At 48.7% G+C, this 21071-nt stretch overlaps 1 protein-coding gene across 6 annotated transcripts in view; it reads left to right on the top strand.

Annotated features, from left to right (window-relative positions):
• Positions 1–21071, top strand: part of LOC106609845 (LIM domain only protein 3) — a 139617-nt gene that overhangs the window by 24297 nt on the left and 94249 nt on the right. The gene's annotated exons all lie outside the window — the stretch shown is intronic.

Genomic DNA, 21071 nt, shown 5'->3' with positions numbered 1-21071 from the left:
CTCTACTACCCGCAGCAGGATGTCTTCCATACCTCTACTACCCGGACGTCTTCCATACCTCTACTACCCACAGCAGGACGTCTTCCATATCTCTACTACCCGCAGCAGGACGTCTTCCACACCTCTACTACCCGCAACAGGACGTCTTCCACACCTCTACTACCCTCAGCAGGACGTCTTCCATACCTCTACTACCCGCAGCAGGACGTCTTCCACACCTCTACTACCCGCAACAGGACGTCTTCCACACCTCTACTACCCTCAGCAGGACGTCTTCCATACCTCTACTACCCGCAACAGGACGTCTTCCACACCTCTACTACCCGCAGCAGGACGTCTTCCATACCTCTACTACCCACAGCAGGACGTCTTCCATACCTCTACTACCATCAGCAGGACGTCTTCCACACCTCTACTACCCGCAACAGGACATCTTCCACACCTCTACTACCCACAGCAGGATGTCTTCCATACCTCTACTACCCGCAGCAGGACATCTTCCACACCTCTACTACCCACAGCAGGACGTCTTCCATACCTCTACTACCCGCAACAGGACGTCTTCCACACCTCTACTACCCGCAGCAGGATGTCTTCCATACCTCTACTACCCGCAACAGGACGTCTTCCACACCTCTACTACCCACAGCAGGACGTCTTCCACACCTCTACTACCCTCTACCACACGACTACTCCCTATAACGGTTGGGCTCAATTCAAAGTCAGTCAGATAAGGAAGTGATATGAATTTAAAATACATACATTTCAACAACAAAAATGTTTCACATGAATAGTTTCTCCTTTTTCAGTTTATTGAGAAGTCATTAAAAATAGATGGCCCTTTTTATTCAATCATTGAATTGGAATTTCAGTTTACTTCCTGAAATGACTCTGCCTTCAATTCTAATTGGACTGTACTCCCTACTATCTCTGAAGGGTACAGGGAGGTTCTCAGTTATACCCCCTGCTGTTCACCCGGTCACACTGAGACGTAATTATACTGTCCTCTCTAACGTTACTTCATGGAAGGACAGGGTACAATGTGACATTTAAACTCAACGCTCATGCAGTGTACACTAGATGTTTATGTAAAAATGGTATCAAGGAAGGATCAAGAGGAACGTTGCGTTGTCATCGGACTGTCAGCACAGTATCCATGTTTACTAGTCTGCCTTTGTAAATCAATGTAGTGTATTCCCCAATGATGAATCTGCTGGAGTCGAGTTGAGAAGCACTTCGGATTCTGCAAGGTTGACTTTAGAAAGGCTTTCGATGGGACGGAGACCCGGGATCATGTTGTTTCTCTCTCCACTGTGACTGGGACTGGGATGTCATTGTTTCTTAGGGAGGGTAGAAGGACTTTCTGTTTGTGAAGAATGCTGTTAAAGGAAAGGTTCCAAAGCCTACTGTGATGGTGAATGCTGTTAAAGGAAAGGTTCCAAAGCCTACTGTGATGGTGAATGCTGTTCAGGGAAAGGTTCCAAAGCCTACTGTGATGGTGAATGCTGTTCAGGGAAAGGTTCCAAAGCCTACTGTGATGGTGAATGCTGTTAAAGGAAAGGTTCCAAAGCCTACTGTGATGGTGAATGCTGTTCAAGGAAAGGTTCCAAAGCCTACTGTGATGGTGAATGCTGTTCAGGGAAAGGTTCCAAAGCCTACTGTGATGGTGAATGCTGTTCAGGGAAAGGTTCCAAAGCCTACTGTGATGGTGAATGCTGTTAAAGGAAAGGTTCCAAAGCCTACTGTGATGGTGAATGCTGTTCAGGGAAAGGTTCCAAAGCCTACTGTGATGGTGAATGCTGTTCAGGGAAAGGTTCCAAAGCCTACTGTGATGGTGAATGCTGTTCAGGGAAAGGTTCCAAAGCCTACTGTGATGGTGAATGCTGTTAAAGGAAAGGTTCCAAAGCCTACTGTGATGGTGAATGCTGTTCAGGGAAAGGTTCCAAAGCCTACTGTGATGGTGAATGCTGTTAAAGGAAAGGTTCCAAAGCCTACTGTGATGGTGAATGCTGTTCAGGGAAAGGTTCCAAAGCCTACTGTGATGGTGAATGCTGTTAAAGGAAAGGTTCCAAAGCCTACTGTGATGGTGAATGCTGTTCAGGGAAAGGTTCCAAAGCCTACTGTGATGGTGAATGCTGTTAAAGGAAAGGTTCCAAAGCCTACTGTGATGGTGAATGCTGTTCAGGGAAAGGTTCCAAAGCCTACTGTGATGGTGAATGCTGTTAAAGGAAAGGTTCCAAAGCCTACTGTGATGGTGAATGCTGTTAAGGGAAAGGTTCCAAAGCCTACTGTGATGGTGAATGCTGTTCAGGGAAAGGTTCCAAAGCCTACTGTGATGGTGAATGCTGTTCAGGGAAAGGTTCCAAAGCCTACTGTGAAGGTGAATGCTGTTAAAGGAAAGGTTCCAAAGCCTACTGTGATGGTGAATGCTGTTAAGGGAAAGGTTCCAAAGCCTACTGTGATGGTGAATGCTGTTCAGGGAAAGGTTCCAAAGCCTACTGTGATGGTGAATGCTGTTCAGGGAAAGGTTCCAAAGCCTACTGTGATGGTGAATGCTGTTAAAGGAAAGGTTCCAAAGCCTACTGTGAAGCTGAATGCTGGTAAGGGAAAGGTTCCAAAGCCTACTGTGAAGCTGAATGCTGGTAAGGGAAAGGTGAATAGGGAGCCATTTGGGACGCAGAGGGCAGTGGGACCAACAGCTTGGTCTCAGACTAATCTACAGTGAAAATAACTACTGTCAGAGGGTGGTTGGGATCTTTAGTTTGAAGTCATTCAGTCACACACACACACACACACACACACACACACACACACACACACACACACACACACACACACACACACACACACACACACGTACATGCACAAAATACAGAAAATGGATCACCATTGTCCGTATTCAACTCTTCTAACAAAAGGCCTTTCCTCCCACTGTCCTCTCCTCCTTCCCTTCCTCCCACTGTCCTCTCCTCCTTCCCTTCCTCCCACTGTCCTCTCCTCCTTCCCTTCCTCCCACTGTCCTCTCCTCCTTCCCTTCCTCCCACTGTCCTCTCCTCCTTCCCTTCCTCCCACTGTCCTCTCCTCCTTCCCTTCCTCCCACTGTCCTCTCCTCCTTCCCTTCCTCCCACTGTCCTCTCCTCCTTCCATTCCTCCCACTGTCCTCTCCTCCTTCCCTTCCTCCCACTGTCCTCTCCTCCTTCCCTTCCTCCCACTGTCCTCTCCTCCTTCCCTTCCTCCCACTGTCCTCTCCTCCTTCCCTTCCTCCCACTGTCCTCTCCTCCTTCCCTTCCTCCCACTGTCCTCTCCTCCTTCCCTTCCTCCCACTGTCCTCTCCTCCTTCCCTTCCTCCCACTGTCCTCTCCTCCTTCCCTTCCTCCCACTGTCCTCTCCTCCTTCCCTTCCTCCCACTGTCCTCTCCTCCTTCCCTTCCTCCCACTGTCCTCTCCTCCTTCCATTCCTCCCACTGTCCTCTCCTCCTTCCCTTCCTCCCACTGTCCTCTCCTCCTTCCCTTCCTCCCACTGTCCTCTCCTCCTTCCTTTCCTCCCACTGTCCTCTCCTCCTTCCTTTCCTCCCACTGTCCTCTCCTCCTTCCTTTCCTCCCACTGTCCTCTCCTCCTTCCCTTTCCTCCCACTGTCCTCTCCTCCTTCCTTTCCTCCCACTGTCCTCTCCTCCTTCCCTTCCTCCCACTGTCCTCTCCTCCTTCCCTTCCTCCCACTGTCCTCTCCTCCTTCCTTTCCTCCCACTGTCCTCTCCTCCTTCCCTTCCTCCCACTGTCCTCTCCTCCTTCCCTTCCTCCCACTGTCCTCTCCTCCTTCCCTTCCTCCCACTGTCCTCTCCTCCTTCCCTTCCTCCCACTGTCCTCTCCTCATTCCCCCACACACTGCAAACATACTGCACACACACTGCACACTCACACTACACCCCCACTACCCCCCCACTACCCCCCCACTACACCCCCACGGCCGCGGCGGTGCCACCAGCGCTAGGAGGTGAACTATTTCCTGGTCGACATGTTACTATTAATAACTGTCAGAGACAGCGGGCGTCCTGTCTGAGTCTCAAACGCAACGCTATTTACCCTTCTAGTCGCATCGAGCCCTGGTCAAAAGTAGTGCACTGTATAGGGAATAGGGTGTAATTTGGGACAGAGTCCTTGAAGAGAAGCCTGGACCAGGCAGGTGTCTGGCGGAGAGCCAGGTAACTAGGTAGAGCAGAATGCTGCTGGGTTGTAAAACAACAACTCCCTTCGCCTCCCGAGACACAGCGCTTAGAGCAAGAATAATGCACAGGCTGACTTCCAAACGGCACCCTATTCCCTTAATAGTACACTACTGTTGACCAGGGCCCCATTGGCCTTTGGTCAAACTGGTCAAAAGTAGTGTACTACATAGGGAATAGGGTGCCGTTTGGGACGGAAGCGCCCTGGCAGCTTCACGTTAGACTAATGCGTAGGAGTCGGGGAGAGACCGTGCCGACACATTTTCAGCCGTGAAAAATGAGAATGTCACAACCTGGTGTTTTACAGCATACCTTATTACCGCTGTACCTCAGCTCTATAGAGCTACAGAGACGAAGGTATTACCGCTGTACCTCAGCTCTATAGAGCTACAGAGAGGAAGGTATTACCACTGTACCTCAGCTCTATAGAGCTACAGAGACGAAGGTATTACCGCTGTACCTCAGCTCTATAGAGCTAGAGAGATGAAGGTATTACCGCTGTACCTCAGCTCTATAGAGCTACAGAGAGGAAGGTATTACCGCTGTACCTCAGCTCTATAGAGCTACAGAGATGAAGGTATTACCGCTGTACCTCAGCTCTATAGAGCTCCAGAGAGGAAGGTATTACCGCTGTACCTCAGCTCTATAGAGCTACAGAGAGGAAGGTATTACTGCTGTACCTCAGCTCTATAGAGCTACAGAGATGAAGGTATTACCGCTGTACCTCAGCTCTATAGAGCTACAGAGAGGAAGGTATTACCGCTGTACCTCAGCTCTATAGAGCTACAGAGATGAAGGTATTACCGCTGTACCTCAGCTCTATAGAGCTACAGAGATAACGGTATTACCACTGTACCTCAGCTCTATAGAGCTACAGAGAGGAAGGTATTACCACTGTACCTCAGCTCTATAGAGCTACACAGATGAAGGTATTACCGCTGTACCTCAGCTCTATAGAGCTACAGAGAGGAAGGTATTACCGCTGTACCTCAGCTCTATAGAGCTACAGAGACGAAGGTATTACCGCTGTACCTCAGCTCTATAGAGCTACAGAGAGGAAGGTATTACCGCTGTACCTCAGCTCTATAGAGCTACAGAGATGAAGGTATTACCGCTGTACCTCAGCTCTATAGAGCTACAGAGAGGAAGGTATTACCGCTGTACCTCAGCTCTATAGAGCTACAGAGAGGAAGGTATTACCGCTGTACCTCAGCTCTATAGAGCTACAGAGACGAAGATATTACCGCTGTACCTCAGCTCTATAGCTCTATAGAGCTACAGAGATGAAGGTATTACCACTGTACCTCAGCTCTATAGAGCTACAGAGACGAAGGTATTACCGCTGTACCTCAGCTCTATAGATCTACAGAGATGAAGGTATTACCGCTGTACCTCAGCTCTATAGAGCTACAGAGATGAAGGTATTACCACTGTACCTCAGCTCTATAGAGCTACAGAGAGGAACATATTAGAATAGGAGGTAGGAATACACTCTTGTGGTTCTCCCATTTGAGAACCCTTTGAAGAACCATTTTTGGTTCCAGGTAGAACACTTTAGTTTCCTGGTAGAAACCTTTTGGGTTCCATGTCAAACCCCTTTCACAGAAGGTTCGAAATGGTACTAAACAGGTTCATCTATGGGGACAGCCGAAGAACCCTTTTTTCTGAGAGTGTAGGTGGAGGCTGTAACCTTGAATGTCTCTCTCTCTCTCTCTCTCTCTCTCTCTCTCTCTCTCTCTCTCTCTCTCTCTCTCTCTCTCTCTCTCTCTCTCTCTCTCTCTCTCTCTCTCTCTCTCTCTCTCTCTCTCTCTCTCTCTCTCTCCATCTCTCTCTCTCCCTCTCCATCTCTCTCTCTCTCTCCCTCTCTCCGTCTCTCTCTCTCTCTCTCTCTCTCTCTCTCTCCGTCTCTCTCTCTCTCTCTCTCCATCTCTCTCTCTCCCTCTCACATTGTCATGAAAGTTTTATGTTCAGATGATGGTGTTAAATTTGACTGGCTGGAGTAGACTAGAATCTGTCTCCTGGAGAGGGAGGGGAGAATCAACATGGCAGAAATGCTAATCAACGCTAGGAATTATGTTGCATTGCCCTCAAAATGCACGTACGCACACAGACACAGACGCATACACACCCCCTGTCTGTCGGCATTGAAAAGGCTGAGCGGTAGTTTGTGAAAGGTACATGGTAGGATTAGTCCTTTACAGATTAGATGGAATCATAACACACACACACACCACAAGCTGACCCCTGACCCCAGCAGGAAACCAATTTCATTTGGAGAGAGATTGGACTTATGCGTGGCATTACGAAGGATGTCTGGAGGTGGACTGTACAGTCGGGGAAATTAAAGGGGGATTTCTGAGCCATTCAAGCTGAGAGGAGAGGAAAGCCTAGAAACCAAATGAAGAGGTTAGGAGAAATAAATTGCTGTCACTTTTTTTTCTGCTCTCATATAAGCAATAACTTTTATCTAAATGGTAACAGGGTGGATTTGAAGAGAAAGAGTGTGTGTATGTGTGTGTGTGTGTGTGTGTGTGTGTGTGTGTGTGTGTGTGTGTGTGTGTGTGTGTGTGTGTGTGTGTGTGTGTGTGTGTGTGTGTGTGTGTGTGTGTGTGTGTGTGTGTGTGTGTGTTTGTCTATTGAATTTTAGTAGAGGTGGGATGAATGTCAGGAGGGATTCTGATTGGGTGTTGCGGGCAGTGCCTGTCTGAATCCCACCAGTCAAAGGCCAGGTAAGATGGTCGCTATGACCGCGGGCAGCAGGAGATGATCGTGGTTTAGATGTAGAGAGCATGCTGGGATACCGTGTACAGACCAGGTGTGTTAAGGGGAGTAGAGAGCATGCTGGGATACCGTGTACAGACCAGATGTGTTAAGGGGAGTAGAGAGCATGCTGGGATACCGTGTACAGACCAGATGTGTTAATTAAGGGGAGTAGAGAGCATGCTGGGATACTGTGTACAGACCAGATGTGTTAATTAAGGGGAGTAGAGAGCATGCTGGGATACTGTGTACAGACCAGATGTGTTAATTAAGGGGAGTAGACAGCATGCTGGGATACCGTGTGCAGACCAGATGTGTTAAGGGGAGTAGAGAGCATGCTGGGATACCGTGTACAGACCAGATGTGTTAAGGGGAGTAGAGAGCATGCTGGGATACCGTGTACAGACCAGATGTGTTAAGGGGAGTAGAGAGCATGCTGGGATACCGTGTACAGACCAGATGTGTTAAGGGGAGTAGAGAGCATGCTGGGATACCTTGTACAGACCAGATGTGTTAAGGGGAGTAGAGAGCATGCTGGGATACCGTGTACAGACCAGATGTGTTAAGGGGAGTAGAGAGCATGCTGGGATACCGTGTACAGACCAGATGTGTTAAGGGGAGTAGAGAGCATGCTGGGATACCGTGTACAGACCAGATGTGTTAAGGGGAGTAGAGAGCATGCTGGGATACCGTGTACAGACCAGATGTGTTAAGGGGAGTAGAGAGCATGCTGGGATACCGTGTACAGACCAGATGTGTTAAAGGGAGTAGAGAGCATGCTGGGATACCGTGTGCAGACCAGATGTGTTAAGGGAAGTAGAGAGCATGCTGGGATACCGTGTACACACCAGATGTGTTAAGGGGAGTAGAGAGCATGCTGGGATACCGTGCACAGACCAGATGTGTTAAGGGGAGTAGAGAGCATGCTGGGATACCTTGTTAAGGGGAATTGGTTAAAACAAATATTCGGAGCAGTATTGACTTTGAAGTCACATGGAAACAAATATTTTCCAACATTAGATAATTAAACAATTGTTACCATGTAATTTGAAATCATTTTCCAGGTAATGAGTGAAAGAAAATAATGTAAAATAATGTACCCACACACTGCAGAAAATACATTTACACTTTTCCACTCTGTTCTAATAGGAACCACCTGTTGGCGTCTGGAATAATGGCAAATAGTGGCACTACTACCACTACTGAAGAGGAATTCAATTTGTCTCACAATCTGGTGTTGATTAGTCACTCTGGTGTTGATTAGTCACTCTGGTGTTGATTAGTCTCTCTGGTGCTGATTAGTCTCTCTGTCTCTCTGGTGTTGATTAGTCTCTCTGGTGCTGATTAGTCTCTCTGTCTCTCTGGTGTTGATTAGTCTCTCTGGTGTTGATTAGTCTCTCTGGTGTTGATTAGTCTCTCTGGTGTTGATTAGTCTCTCTGGTGTTGATTAGTCTCTCTGGTGTTGATTAGTCTCTCTGGTGTTGATTAGTCTCTCTGGTGTTGATTAGTCTCTCTGGTGTTGATTAGTCAATCTGGTGTTGATTAGTCTCTCTGGTGTTGATTAGTCTCTCTGGTGTTGATTAGTCTCTCTGGTGTTGATTAGTCAATCTGGTGTTGATTAGTCACTCTGGTGTTGATTAGTCTCTCTGGTGTTGATTAGTCACTCTGGTGTTGATTAGTCACTCTGGTGTTGATTAGTCAATCTGGGGTTTATTAGTCACTCTGGTGTTGATGGTGTTGATTAGTCTCTCTGGTGTTGATTAGTCTCTCTGGTGTTGATTAGTCTCTCTGATGTTGATGGTGTTGATTAGTCTCTCTGGTGTTGATTAGTCTCTCTGGTGTTGATTAGTCACTCTGGTGTTGATTAGTCTCTCTGGTGTTGATTAGTCACTCTGGTGTTGATTAGTCTCTCTGGTGTTGATTAGTCTCTCTGGTGTTGATTAGTCTCTCTGGTGTTGATTAGTCTCTCTGCTGTTGATTAGTCTCTAAGAGCTCTATATTATTCTGTTGTTTTAAAGAGCTCTATATTATTCTGTTTTAAAGAGCTCTATATTATTCTGTTTTAAAGAGCTCTATATTATTCTGTTGTTTTAAAGAGCTCTATATTATTCTGTTTTAAAGAGCTCTATATTATTCTGTTGTTTTAAAGAGCTCTATATTATTCTGTTTTAAAGAGCTCTATATTATTCTGTTGTTTTAAAGAGCTCTATATTATTCTGTTGTTTTAAAGAGCTCTATATTATTCTGTTGTTTTAAAGAGCTCTATATTATTCTGTTGTTTTAAAGAGCTCTATATTATTCTGTTGTTTTAAAGAGCTCTATATTATTCTGTTGTCTGAAAGAGCTCATGTTAACAACATTCAGCAGGGCCAGAGGGTAGAGCTCTGCTGAGTATTGATGTAATTGAAATACAACATGTACAGCTGACAACATTCAGTAGAGAGAGGAATCTATATATCTAGTCTGGTTTAGTACAGACATGCCTACAGCCATGATCTGACTGGACATGGAGGAAAGACCTGAGAGACAAAAAGGCCTTCTGTCCCCCAGGACAAACAAACGTCCATCTCTTCAACATCTCTGCTTTGTTCTTATTTTCAGCAGGCAGTCAGATAGTTACTGTTCACGTTGTATGTCTGGACGAACAGAACGACATATGGAAATGTTTCTGATGTTGTTGTTGTCTTGTTGTTGTGCAGAATCAGAATGTGGATACAGATAACCTGTTTCTGTAGCGTTAGTCGTAGCCGAGCCGACAGCTTGTATCAACGTTATAGACCTTAGTTCTGCTGCAGCAGTAGCCTTCTGTTTTTCTGCCTGTTCCGCTGTTGGTGTTTGTTCTATTGATTCCTGACAGACACCGATTTCTTCACGTTACGTAATTCTCCCAGGTTTGAGATCGCTGTGAGATTGTAGTAGAACGGTGATTCACCAAAGGGCTTTACACCCTACTGAGATGAACATAGTCAGTCCAAACCAAGCTGAACTGACCTGGTTACACCCTACTGAGATGAACATAGTCAGGCCAAACCAAGCTGAACTGACCTGGTTACACCCTACTGAGATGAACATAGTCAGGCCAAACCAAGCTGAACTGACCTGGTTACACCCTACTGAGATGAACATAGTCAGTCCAAACCAAGCTGAACTGACCTGGTTACACCCTACTGAGACGAACATAGTCAGTCCAAACCAAGCTGAACTGACCTGGTTACACCCTACTGAGATGAACATAGTCAGGCCAAACCAAGCTGAACTGACCTGGTTACACCCTACTGAGATGAACATAGCCAGTCCAAACCAAGCTGAACTGACCTGGTTACACCCTACTGAGATGAACATAGTCAGTCCAAACCAAGCTGAACTGACCTGGTTTCACCCTACTGAGATGAACATAGTCAGGCCAAACCAAGCTGAACTGACCTGGTTACACCCTACTGAGATGAACATAGTCAGGCCAAACCAAGCTGAACTGACCTGGTTACACCCTACTGAGATGAACATAGTCAGTCCAAACCAAGCTGAACTGACCTGGTTACACCCTACTGAGATGAACATAGTCAGGCCAAACCAAGCTGAACTGACCTGGTTACACCCTACTGAGATGAACATAGTCAGGCCAAACCAAGCTGAACTGACCTGGTTACACCCTACTGAGATGAACATAGTCAGGCCAAACCAAGCTGAACTGACCTGGTTACACCCTACTGAGATGAACATAGTCAGTCCAAACCAAGCTGAACTGACCTGGTTACACCCTACTGAGATGAACATAGTCAGGCCAAACCAAGCTGAACTGACCTGGTTACACCCTACTGAGATGAACATAGTCAGGCCAAACCAAGCTGAACTGACCTGGTTTCACCCTACTGAGATGAACATAGTCAGGCCAAACCAAGCTGAACTGACCTGGTTACACCCTACTGAGATGAACATAGTCAGGCCAAACCAAGCTGAACTGACCTGGTTACACCCTACTGAGATGAACATAGTCAGGCCAAACCAAGCTGAACTGACCTGGTTTCACCCTACTGAGATGAACATAGTCAGGCCAAACCAAGCTGAACTGACCTGGTTACACCCTACTGAGATGAACATAGTCAGTCCAAACCAAGCTGAACTGACCTGGTTTCACCCTACTGAGATGAACATAGTCAGGCCAAACCAAGCTGAACTGACCTGGTTACACCCTACTGAGATGAACATAGTCAGTCCAAACCAAGCTGAACTGACCTGGTTTCACCCTACTGAGATGAACATAGTCAGGCCAAACCAAGCTGAACTGACCTGGTTACACCCTACTGAGATGAACATAGTCAGGCCAAACCAAGCTGAACTGACCTGGTTACACCCTACTGAGATGAACATAGTCAGTCCAAACCAAGCTGAACTGGGCTGACCTGGTTTCACCCTACTGAGATGAACATAGTCAGGCCAAACCAAGCTGAACTGACCTGGTTACACCCTACTGAGATGAACATAGTCAGTCCAAACCAAGCTGAACTGGGCTGACCTGGTTTCACCCTACTGAGATGAACATAGTCAGTCCAAACCAAGCTGAACTGACCTGGTTACACCCTACTGAGATGAACATAGTCAGTCCAAACCAAGCTGAACTGACCTGGTTACACCCTACTGAGATGAACATAGTCAGTCCAAACCAAGCTGAACTGACCTGGTTACACCCTACTGAGATGAACATAGTCAGGCCAAACCAAGCTGAACTGACCTGGTTTCACCCTACTGAGATGAACATAGTCAGTCCAAACCAAGCTGAACTGGGCTGACCTGGTTTCACCCTACTGAGATGAACATAGTCAGGCCAAACCAAGCTGAACTGACCTGGTTACACCCTACTGAGATGAACATAGTGAGTCCAAACCAAGCTGAACTGACCTGGTTTCACCCTACTGAGATGAACATAGTCAGTCCAAACCAAGCTGAACTGACCTGGTTACACCCTACTGAGATGAACATAGTCAGTCCAAACCAAGCTGAACTGACCTGGTTACACCCTACTGAGATGAACATAGTGAGTCCAAACCAAGCTGAACTGACCTGGTTACACCCTACTGAGATGAACATAGTCAGTCCAAACCAAGCTGAACTGACCTGGTTTCACCCTACTGAGATGAACATAGTCAGGCCAAACCAAGCTGAACTGACCTGGTTACACCCTACTGAGATGAACATAGTCAGTCCAAACCAAGCTGAACTGACCTGGTTACACCCTACTGAGATGAACATAGTCAGTCCAAACCAAGCTGAACTGACCTGGTTACACCCTACTGAGATGAACATAGTCAGGCCAAACCAAGCTGAACTGACCTGGTTACACCCTACTGAGATGAACATAGTCAGGCCAAACCAAGCTGAACTGACCTGGTTACACCCTACTGAGATGAACATAGTCAGGCCAAACCAAGCTGAACTGACCTGGTTACACCCTACTGAGATGAACATAGTCAGTCCAAACCAAGCTGAACTGACCTGGTTACACCCTACTGAGATGAACATAGTCAGTCCAAACCAAGCTTAACTGACCTGGTTACACCCTACTGAGATGAACATAGTCAGGCCAAACCAAGCTGAACTGACCTGGTTACACCCTACTGAGATGAACATAGTCAGTCCAAACCAAGCTGAACTGGGCTGACCTGGTTACACCCTACTGAGACGAACATAGTCAGGCCAAACCAAGCTGAACTGACCTGGTTACACCCTACTGAGATGAACATAGTCAGTCCAAACCAAGCTGAACTGGGCTGACCTGGTTTCACCCTACTGAGATGAACATAGTCAGGCCAAACCAAGCTGAACTGACCTGGTTACACCCTACTGAGATGAACATAGTGAGTCCAAACCAAGCTGAACTGACCTGGTTACACCCTACTGAGATGAACATAGTCAGTCCAAACCAAGCTGAACTGACCTGGTTACACCCTACTGAGATGAACATAGTCAGGCCAAACCAAGCTGAACTGACCTGGTTACACCCTACTGAGACGAACATAGTCAGTCCAAACCAAGCTGAACTGACCTGGTTTCACCCTACTGAGATGAACATAGTCAGGCCAAACCAAGCTGAACTGACCTGGTTACACCCTACTGAGACGAACATAGTCAGTCCAAACCAAGCTGAACTGGGCTGGCCTGGTTACACCCTACTGAGATGAACATAGTCAGCCCAAACCAAGCTGAACTGGGCTGACCTGGTTTCACCCTACTGAGATGAACATAGTCAGGCCAAACCAAGCTGAACTGACCTGGTTACACCCTACTGAGATGAACATAGTCAGGCCAAACCAAGCTGAACTGGGCTGACCTGGTTTCACCCTACTGAGACGAACATAGTCAGGCCAAACCAAGCTGAACTGGGCTGACCTGGTTTCACCCTACTGAGACGAACATAGTCAGGCCAAACCAAGCTGAACTGGGCTGACCTGGTTTCACCCTACTGAGACGAACATAGTCAGTCCAAACCAAGCTGAACTGGGCTGACCTGGTTTCACCCTACTGAGACGAACATAGTCAGGCCAAACCAAGCTGAACTGGGCTGACCTGGTTTCACCCTACTGAGACGAACATAGTCAGGCCAAACCAAGCTGAACTGGGCTGACCTGGTTTAACCCTACTGAGACGAACATAGTCAGTCCAAACCAAGCTGAACTGGGCTGACCTGGTTTCACCCTACTGAGACGAACATAGTCAGGCCAAACCAAGCTGAACTGGGCTGACCTGGTTTCACCCTACTGAGACGAACATAGTCAGGCCAAACCAAGCTGAACTGGGCTGACCTGGTTTCACCCTACTGAGATGAACATAGTCAGGCCAAACCAAGCTGAACTGGGCTGACCTGGTTTCACCCTACTGAGACGAACATAGTCAGTCCAAACCAAGCTGAACTGGGCTGACCTGGTTTCACCCTACTGAGACGAACATAGTCAGTCCAAACCAAGCTGAAATGGGCTGACCTGGTTTCACCCTACTGAGACGAACATAGTCAGGCCAAACCAAGCTGAACTGGGCTGACCTGGTTACACATCCCTCAACCAAAGCCGATGGAACCGTGCTGAAAAGGAAACATGTAAATATCCAAGCCAGCACAGTTTGGTTGGGCCTGTACTCTGCCAGGGGAAACACAGTTTGGTTGGGCCTGTACTCTGCCAGGGGAAACACAGTTTGGTTGGGCCTGTACTCTGCCAGGGGAAACACAGTTTGGTTGGGCCTGTACTCTGCCAGGGGAAACACAGTTTGGTTGGGCCTGTACTCTGCCAGGGGAAACACAGTTTGGTTGGGCCTGTACTCTGCCAGGGGAAACACAGTTTGGTTGGGCCTGTACTCTGCCAGGGGAAACACAGTTTGGTTGGGCCTGTACTCTGCCAGGGGAAACAGTTTGGTTGGGCCTGTACTCTGCCAGGGGAAACACAGTTTGGTTGGGCCTGTACTCTGCCAGGGAAACACAGTTTGGTTGGGCCTGTACTCTGCCAGGGGAAACACAGTTTGGTTGGGCCTGTACTCTGCCAGGGGAAACACAGTTTGGTTGGGCCTGTACTCTGCCAGGGGAAACACAGTTTGGTTGGGCCTGTACTCTGCCAGGGGAAACACAGTTTGGTTGGGCCTGTACTCTGCCAGGGGAAACACAGTTTGGTTGGGCCTGTACTCTGCCAGGGGAAACACAGTTTGGTTGGGCCTGTACTCTGCCAGGGGAAACACAGTTTGGTTGGGCCTGTACTCTGCCAGGGGAAACACAGTTTGGTTGGGCCTGTACTCTGCCAGGGGAAACATTGTATAGGCATAACACTGTACCATCATGACCCTGTAGGATCACTCATCTATGGGGTCAGGGGTCAGCTCTGCTCTGTGTTGGACACTGTACCATCATGACCCTGTAGGATAACTAATCTATGGGGTCAGGGGTCAGCTCTGCTCTGTGTTGGACACTGTAACATCATGACCCTGTAGGATAACTCATCTATGGGGTCAGGGGTCAGCTCTGCTCTGTGTTGGACACTGTACCATCATGACCCTGTAGGATAACTAATCTATGGGGTCAGGGGTCAGCTCTGCTCTGTGTTGGACACTGTAACATCATGACCCTGTAGGATAACTCATCTATGGGGTCAGGGGTCAGCTCTGCTCTGTGTTGGACACTGTAACATCATGACCCTGTAGGATAACTAATCTATGGGGTCAGGGGTCAGCTCTGCTCTGTGTTGGACACTGTAACATCATGACCCTGTAGGATAACTAATCTATGGGGTCAGGGGTCAGCTCTGCTCTGCGTTGGACTGGATTGGCCTAATCTAATTCTCTGTCCTCAAACACATCAACCAGAGCAGTGAAACATTCATTTGAATAAGTTACTTTGTGTGATTGAATTCATCCTTCACCACAGGTGTTTTTTAAAACCCGGAGAGAAATAATCATGTGACGACTGCAGTCGTGAACCCTGGGTGACCATACAGCCCTCTGGGTAATTAATTTTGACTCAGGATGCGTCCCAAGTGGCACCCTGTTCCCTGTATAGTCCACTACTAATGTCTACTATGCGGGCCCCGGTCAAAAGAAGTGCACTATATAGGAAATAGGGGGCCATTTCTGTGCGCGCTCAGATTGCGTTAAATTCACTCGAGCAAATCAAGACCTCTGTTGAAATCCCTCCCTCCTCCTCCTCCTCCACCTCCTCCTCCTCTCTCTGAGAGCTAACAGATCCCTCCCTCCTCCCTCCTCCTCCTCCTCCTCCTCCTCTCTCTGAGAGCTAACAGATCCCTCCCTCCTCCTCCTCCTCCTCCTCCTCCTCCTCCTCCTCCTCCTCCTCCTCTCTCTGAGAGCTAACAGATCCCTCCCTCCTCCTCCTCCTCCTCCTCCTCCTCCTCCTCTCTCTGAGAGCTAACAGATCCCTCCCTCCTCCTCCTCCTCCTCCTCCTCCTCCTCCCTCCTCCTCCTCCTCTCTCTGAGAGCTAACAGATCCCTCCCTCCCTCCCCCTCCTCCTCCTCTCTCTGAGAGCTAACAGATCCCTCCCTCCTCCCTCCTCCTCCTCCTCCTCCTCTCTCTGAGAGCTAACAGATCCCTCCCTCCCTCCCCCTCCTCCTCCTCCTCCTCCTCCTCCTCTCTCTGAGAGCTAACAGATCCCTCCCTCCGTCTCCTCCTCCCTCCTCCTCCTCCTCATCCCTCCTCCTCCTCTCTCTGAGAGCTAACAGATCCCTCCCTCCTCCTCCTCCTCCTCCTCCTCCTCCTCCTCCTTTCTCTGAGAGCTAACAGATCCCTCCCTCCTCCCTCCTCCTCCTCCTCCTCCTCTCTCTGAGAGCTAACAGATCCCTCCCTCCCCCTCCTCCTCCCTCCTCCTCCTCCTCATCCCTCCTCCTCCTCTCTCTGAGAGCTAACAGATCCCGACTCCCTATTTTCAGCTCAGAGTTTAAAAGTGTCAGCGTTTCATTAGAATTTTCCAGTTATTTGATAATAATGAAACTATTAAACTCATCATCACCTGCTGACAGGCTGAGAAATCAGCCTTCCCTCCTTCCTCCTCCTCCTCCTACCTCCCTCCTCCTCCTCAGAGATTAACCTGTAGGACCTTAATAAATGGTCTATATTGACATCAAAGGAAACGGGAAGATGGTGCTCAGCCTTGTGGGAAGTGTGTAGCGAGACTGAGGCTGCTTCCTAAATGGCTCCCTATTCCCTACGGATTTCCCAGAAGCCCTGGTCAAAAGTAGGGCTCTATTACAGAAAATATGGTCCATTTGGAATGCAGAACCAGGCCAGTCTGAATGCGCCCGGCCACACTTACCCAGACTCCCCAAACTCAGCCGGCGGACCGTAATCGTGCCTCACTGCCAGAGTCGTTCTGAAATTACACTCGTCTTTGTCTTTTTAATTAAACTCAAGCACAGTTTGGAGGCTATTTGACCTTTCGTGACCCCTCTTTGTGGGAAGAACCTCAGGTCATTTCCATGCATACATTACCAGCCTCTTCCCCACCTCTCCTCCTTCCTCTCCTCCTCTCTTCCTCTCCAGCAACGATCCACAAGGCTTTGCAGATTAAGGGAGAGGTTCAGTTCAAGAATATGGGCTGTATTTAATCTTCTAGGGTGAAGTTCTGTGGCAGGAGATGGAATGAAATGTTTTAGGCTGTTTAAGGCTCTTCAACTTTTATCTACACAGGTGAACTGAGCGGAGAAACACGGACGCCGTAGTGTGGATGCGGAGTGACATAGCATTTTTTGACATAAGTTACTCACAGGAATTTGTTGTGTAAATATATGTAAATAATTTACTACTGCGCTGGTAAAATTCACACATTCAGAACCTCTGTTCTGTTGAAAACGGGACCAAATTCACACATTCAGAACCTCTGTTCTGTTGAAAACGGGACCAAATTCACACATTCACAGTGTTCTGCACAGATGACTTCACATTCATTCATTCAAATCATTGAATATTCAGCAGCCAGGTGTTTTTATCTTTCTGTCACGAAGATGTCAACAAAGAAATTATTTTAGCTGGATCACTGCTGCATGTCTCTCTTCACAGCAATCTGTCTCTATCTATCAATCCATCTATGCTGTGTTGTGTTGTTTGGTAATGGACCTGTTCTCCTGGGCTGTGAGGCCTAGCATGCTGCTCATCCCCAGCCTCGCCTAGCGCTCATCCCCCTGGTCTCTGGTTGTCCTCCTGGGCTGTGAGGCCTAGCATGCTGCTCATCCCCAGCCTCGCCTAGCGCTCATCCCCCTGGTCTCTGGTTGTTCTCCTGGGCTGTGAGGCCTAGCATGCTGCTCATCAGCCCCCATCCCCCTGGTCTCTGGTTGTCCTCCTGGGCTGTGAGGCCTAGCATGCTGCTCATCCCCAGCCTCGCCTAGCGCTCATCCCCTGGTCTCTGGTTGTCCTCCTGGGCTGTGAGGCCTAGCATGCTGCTCATCCCCAGCCTCGCCTAGCGCTCATCCCCCTGGTCTCTGGTTGTCCTCCTGGGCTGTGAGGCCTAGCATGCTGCTCATCCCCAGCCTCGCCTAGCGCTCATCCCCCTGGTCTCTGGTTGTTCTCCTGGGCTGTGAGGCCTAGCATGCTGCTCATCCCCAGCCTCGCCTAGCGCTCATCCCCCTGGTCTCTGGTTGTTCTCCTGGGCTGTGAGGCCTAGCATGCTGCTCATCCCCCTGGTCTCTGGTTGTCCTCCTGGGCTGTGAGGCCTAGCATGCTGCTCATCCCCAGCCTCGCCTAGCGCTCATCCCCCTGGTCTCTGGTTGTTCTCCTGGGCTGTGAGGCCTAGCATGCTGCTCATCCCCAGCCTCGCCTAGCGCTCATCCCCCTGGTCTCTGGTTGTTCTCCTGGGCTGTGAGGCCTAGCATGCTGCTCATCCCCCTGGTCTCTGGTTGTTCTCCTGGGCTGTGAGGCCTAGCATGCTGCTCATCCCCCTGGTCTCTGGTTGTTCTCCTGGGCTGTGAGGCCTAGCATGCTGCTCATCCCCCTGGTCTCTGGTTGTTCTCCTGGGCTGTGAGGCCTAGCATGCTGCTCATCCCCCTGGTCTCTGGTTGTCCTCCTGGGCTGTGAGGCCTAGCATGCTGCTCATCCCCAGCCTCGCCTAGCGCTCATCCCCCTGGTCTCTGGTTGTTCTCCTGGGCTGTGAGGCCTAGCATGCTGCTCATCCCCAGCCTTGCCTGGAGCTCATCCCCCTGGCCTCTGGTTGTTCTCCTGGGCAGTGAGGCCTAGCATGCTGCTCATCCCCAGCCTTGCCTGGAGCTCATCCCCCTGGCCGTGGTTCCACCACATACTTGGCAGCCACCTCTCCTCTGCAGGCATGTGAGAGCGTGATAACCAGCCCTGCTGTTTGACTCCCAGTGATATGACATCCCCCTCCCTGACTACCCCAGAGGGATTTGGCAGGATCTGTCTTTGTTTGGTTTTTGTGGTTGATGTATTTGGGTGTCTTCCACAGTTTTAAAACCCTGAATGCAAATCGGACTCATTTAGCCATCCAGAAACAAACCACCTTCCTCTACCTAAACTCCTCCTCTACCCCCCACCTCTATACATCCCTTTAAAGTAGCCCAAAATCCAGCCTTCCCCCATCCCTCCTTTTCCTCATCCCTCCTTCTCCTCATCCCTCCTTCCCCCATTCCTCCTTCTCCTCATCCCTCCTTCTCCTCATTCCTCCTTCTCCTCATCCCTCCTTCTCCTCATCCCTCCTTCCCCCATTCCTCCTTCTCCTCATCCCTCCTTCCCCCATTCCTCCTTCTCCTCATCCCTCCTTCTCCTCATCCCACCTTCCCCCATTCCTCCTTCTCCTCATCCCTCCTTCTCCTCATTCCTCCTTCTCCTCATCCCTCCTTCTCCTCATCCCTCCTTCCCCCATTCCTCCTTCTCCTCATCCCTCCTTCTCCTCATTCCTCCTTCTCCTCATCCCTCCTTCTCCTCATCCCTCCTTCCCCCATTCCTCCTACCTTCAGATAGAGGGAGAGAGAGACAGAAAGAGAACATGAAAACGGGTTTTCGGGAACAATTCATGTGGTTTTTCCGGAAGGTTGTCGCTGCTTTTAACTCTTGATGCTAAATAGATGTTGATGACAAAGTAGATGAGTGGTGTAGTACTGTAGTACTGAGTGGTGTAGTACTGTAGTACTGAGTGGTGTAGTACTGTAGTACTGAGTGGTGTAGTACTGAGTGGTGTAGTACTGAGTGGTGTAGTACTGTAGTACTGAGTGGTGTAGTACTGAGTGGTGTAGTACTGTAGTACTGAGTGGTGTAGTACTGAGTGGTGTAGTACTGTAGTACTTAGTGGTGTAGTACTGAGTGGTGTAGTACTGTAGTACTGAGTGGTGTAGTACTGAGTGGTGTAGTACTGTAGTACTGAGTGGTGTAGTACTGTAGTACTGAGTGGTGTAGTACTGTAGTACTGAGTGGTGTAGTACTGTAGTACTGAGTGGTGTAATACTGTAGTACTGAGTGGTGTAGTACTGTAGTACTGAGTGGTGTAGTACTGAGTGGTGTAGTACTGTAGTACTGAGTGGTGTAGTACTGAGTGGTGTAGTACTGTAGTACTGAGTGGTGTAGTACTGAGTGGTGTAGTACTGTAGTACTGAGTGGTGTAGTACTGAGTGGTGTAGTACTGTAGTACTGAGTGGTGTAGTACTGAGTGGTGTAGTACTGAGTGGTGTAGTACTGTAGTACTGAGTGGTGTAGTACTGTAGTACTGAGTGGTGTAGTACTGTAGTACTGAGTGGTGTAGTACTGTAGTACTGAGTGGTGTAGTACTGTAGTACTGAGTGGTGTAGTACTGAGTGGTGTAGTACTGTAGTACTGAGTGGTGTAGTACTGTAGTACTGAGTGGTGTAGTACTGTAGTACTGAGTGGTGTAGTACTGTAGTACTGAGTGGTGTAGTACTGAGTGGTGTAGTACTGTAGTACTGAGTGGTGTTGTACTGTAGTACTGAGTGGTGTAGTACTGAGTGGTGTAGTACTGTAGTACTGAGTGGTGTAGTACTGTAGTACTGAGTGGTGTTGTACTGTAGTACTGTTGTACTGAGTGGTGTAGTACTGTAGTACTGTGGTACTGAGTGGTGTAGTACTGTAGTACTGAGTGGTGTAGTACTGTTGTACTGAGTGGTGTAGTACTGTAGTACTGAGTGGTGTAGTACTGTTGTACTGAGTGGTGTAGTACTGAGTGGTGTAGTACTGTAGTACTGAGTGGTGTAATACTGTAGTACTGAGTGGTGTAGTACTGTAGTACTGAGTGGTGTAGTACTGTAGTACTGAGTGGTGTAGTACTGTAGTACTGAGTGGTGTAGTACTGTAGTACTGAGTGTTGTAGTACTGTAGTACTGTAGTACTGAGTGGTGTAGTACTGTAGTACTGTAGTACTGAGTGGTGTAGGACTGTAGTACTGAGTGGTGTAGTACTGTAGTACTGAGTGGTGTAGTACTGTAGTACTGAGTGGTGTAGTACTGTTGTGGTGGGTGGGGTCAGAGGCAGCCATGCATCATTTATCTGGACCGCAGGACGAGCTGTCAGGAGGAGGAGAGAGGGAGAGAGAGAACGAGAGAGGGAGGGAGAGCGAGAGTGTCAGGGGGAGGAAAGGGGAGAGGGGTGAAGGGGAA

Source organism: Salmo salar, chromosome ssa17 (genome assembly GCF_905237065.1).
Source record: "Salmo salar chromosome ssa17, Ssal_v3.1, whole genome shotgun sequence".
NCBI lineage: Eukaryota > Metazoa > Chordata > Actinopteri > Salmoniformes > Salmonidae > Salmo > Salmo salar.
Note: the sequence above shows the minus strand (reverse complement) of the source record. Positions and strands in the feature narration are given on the sequence as shown.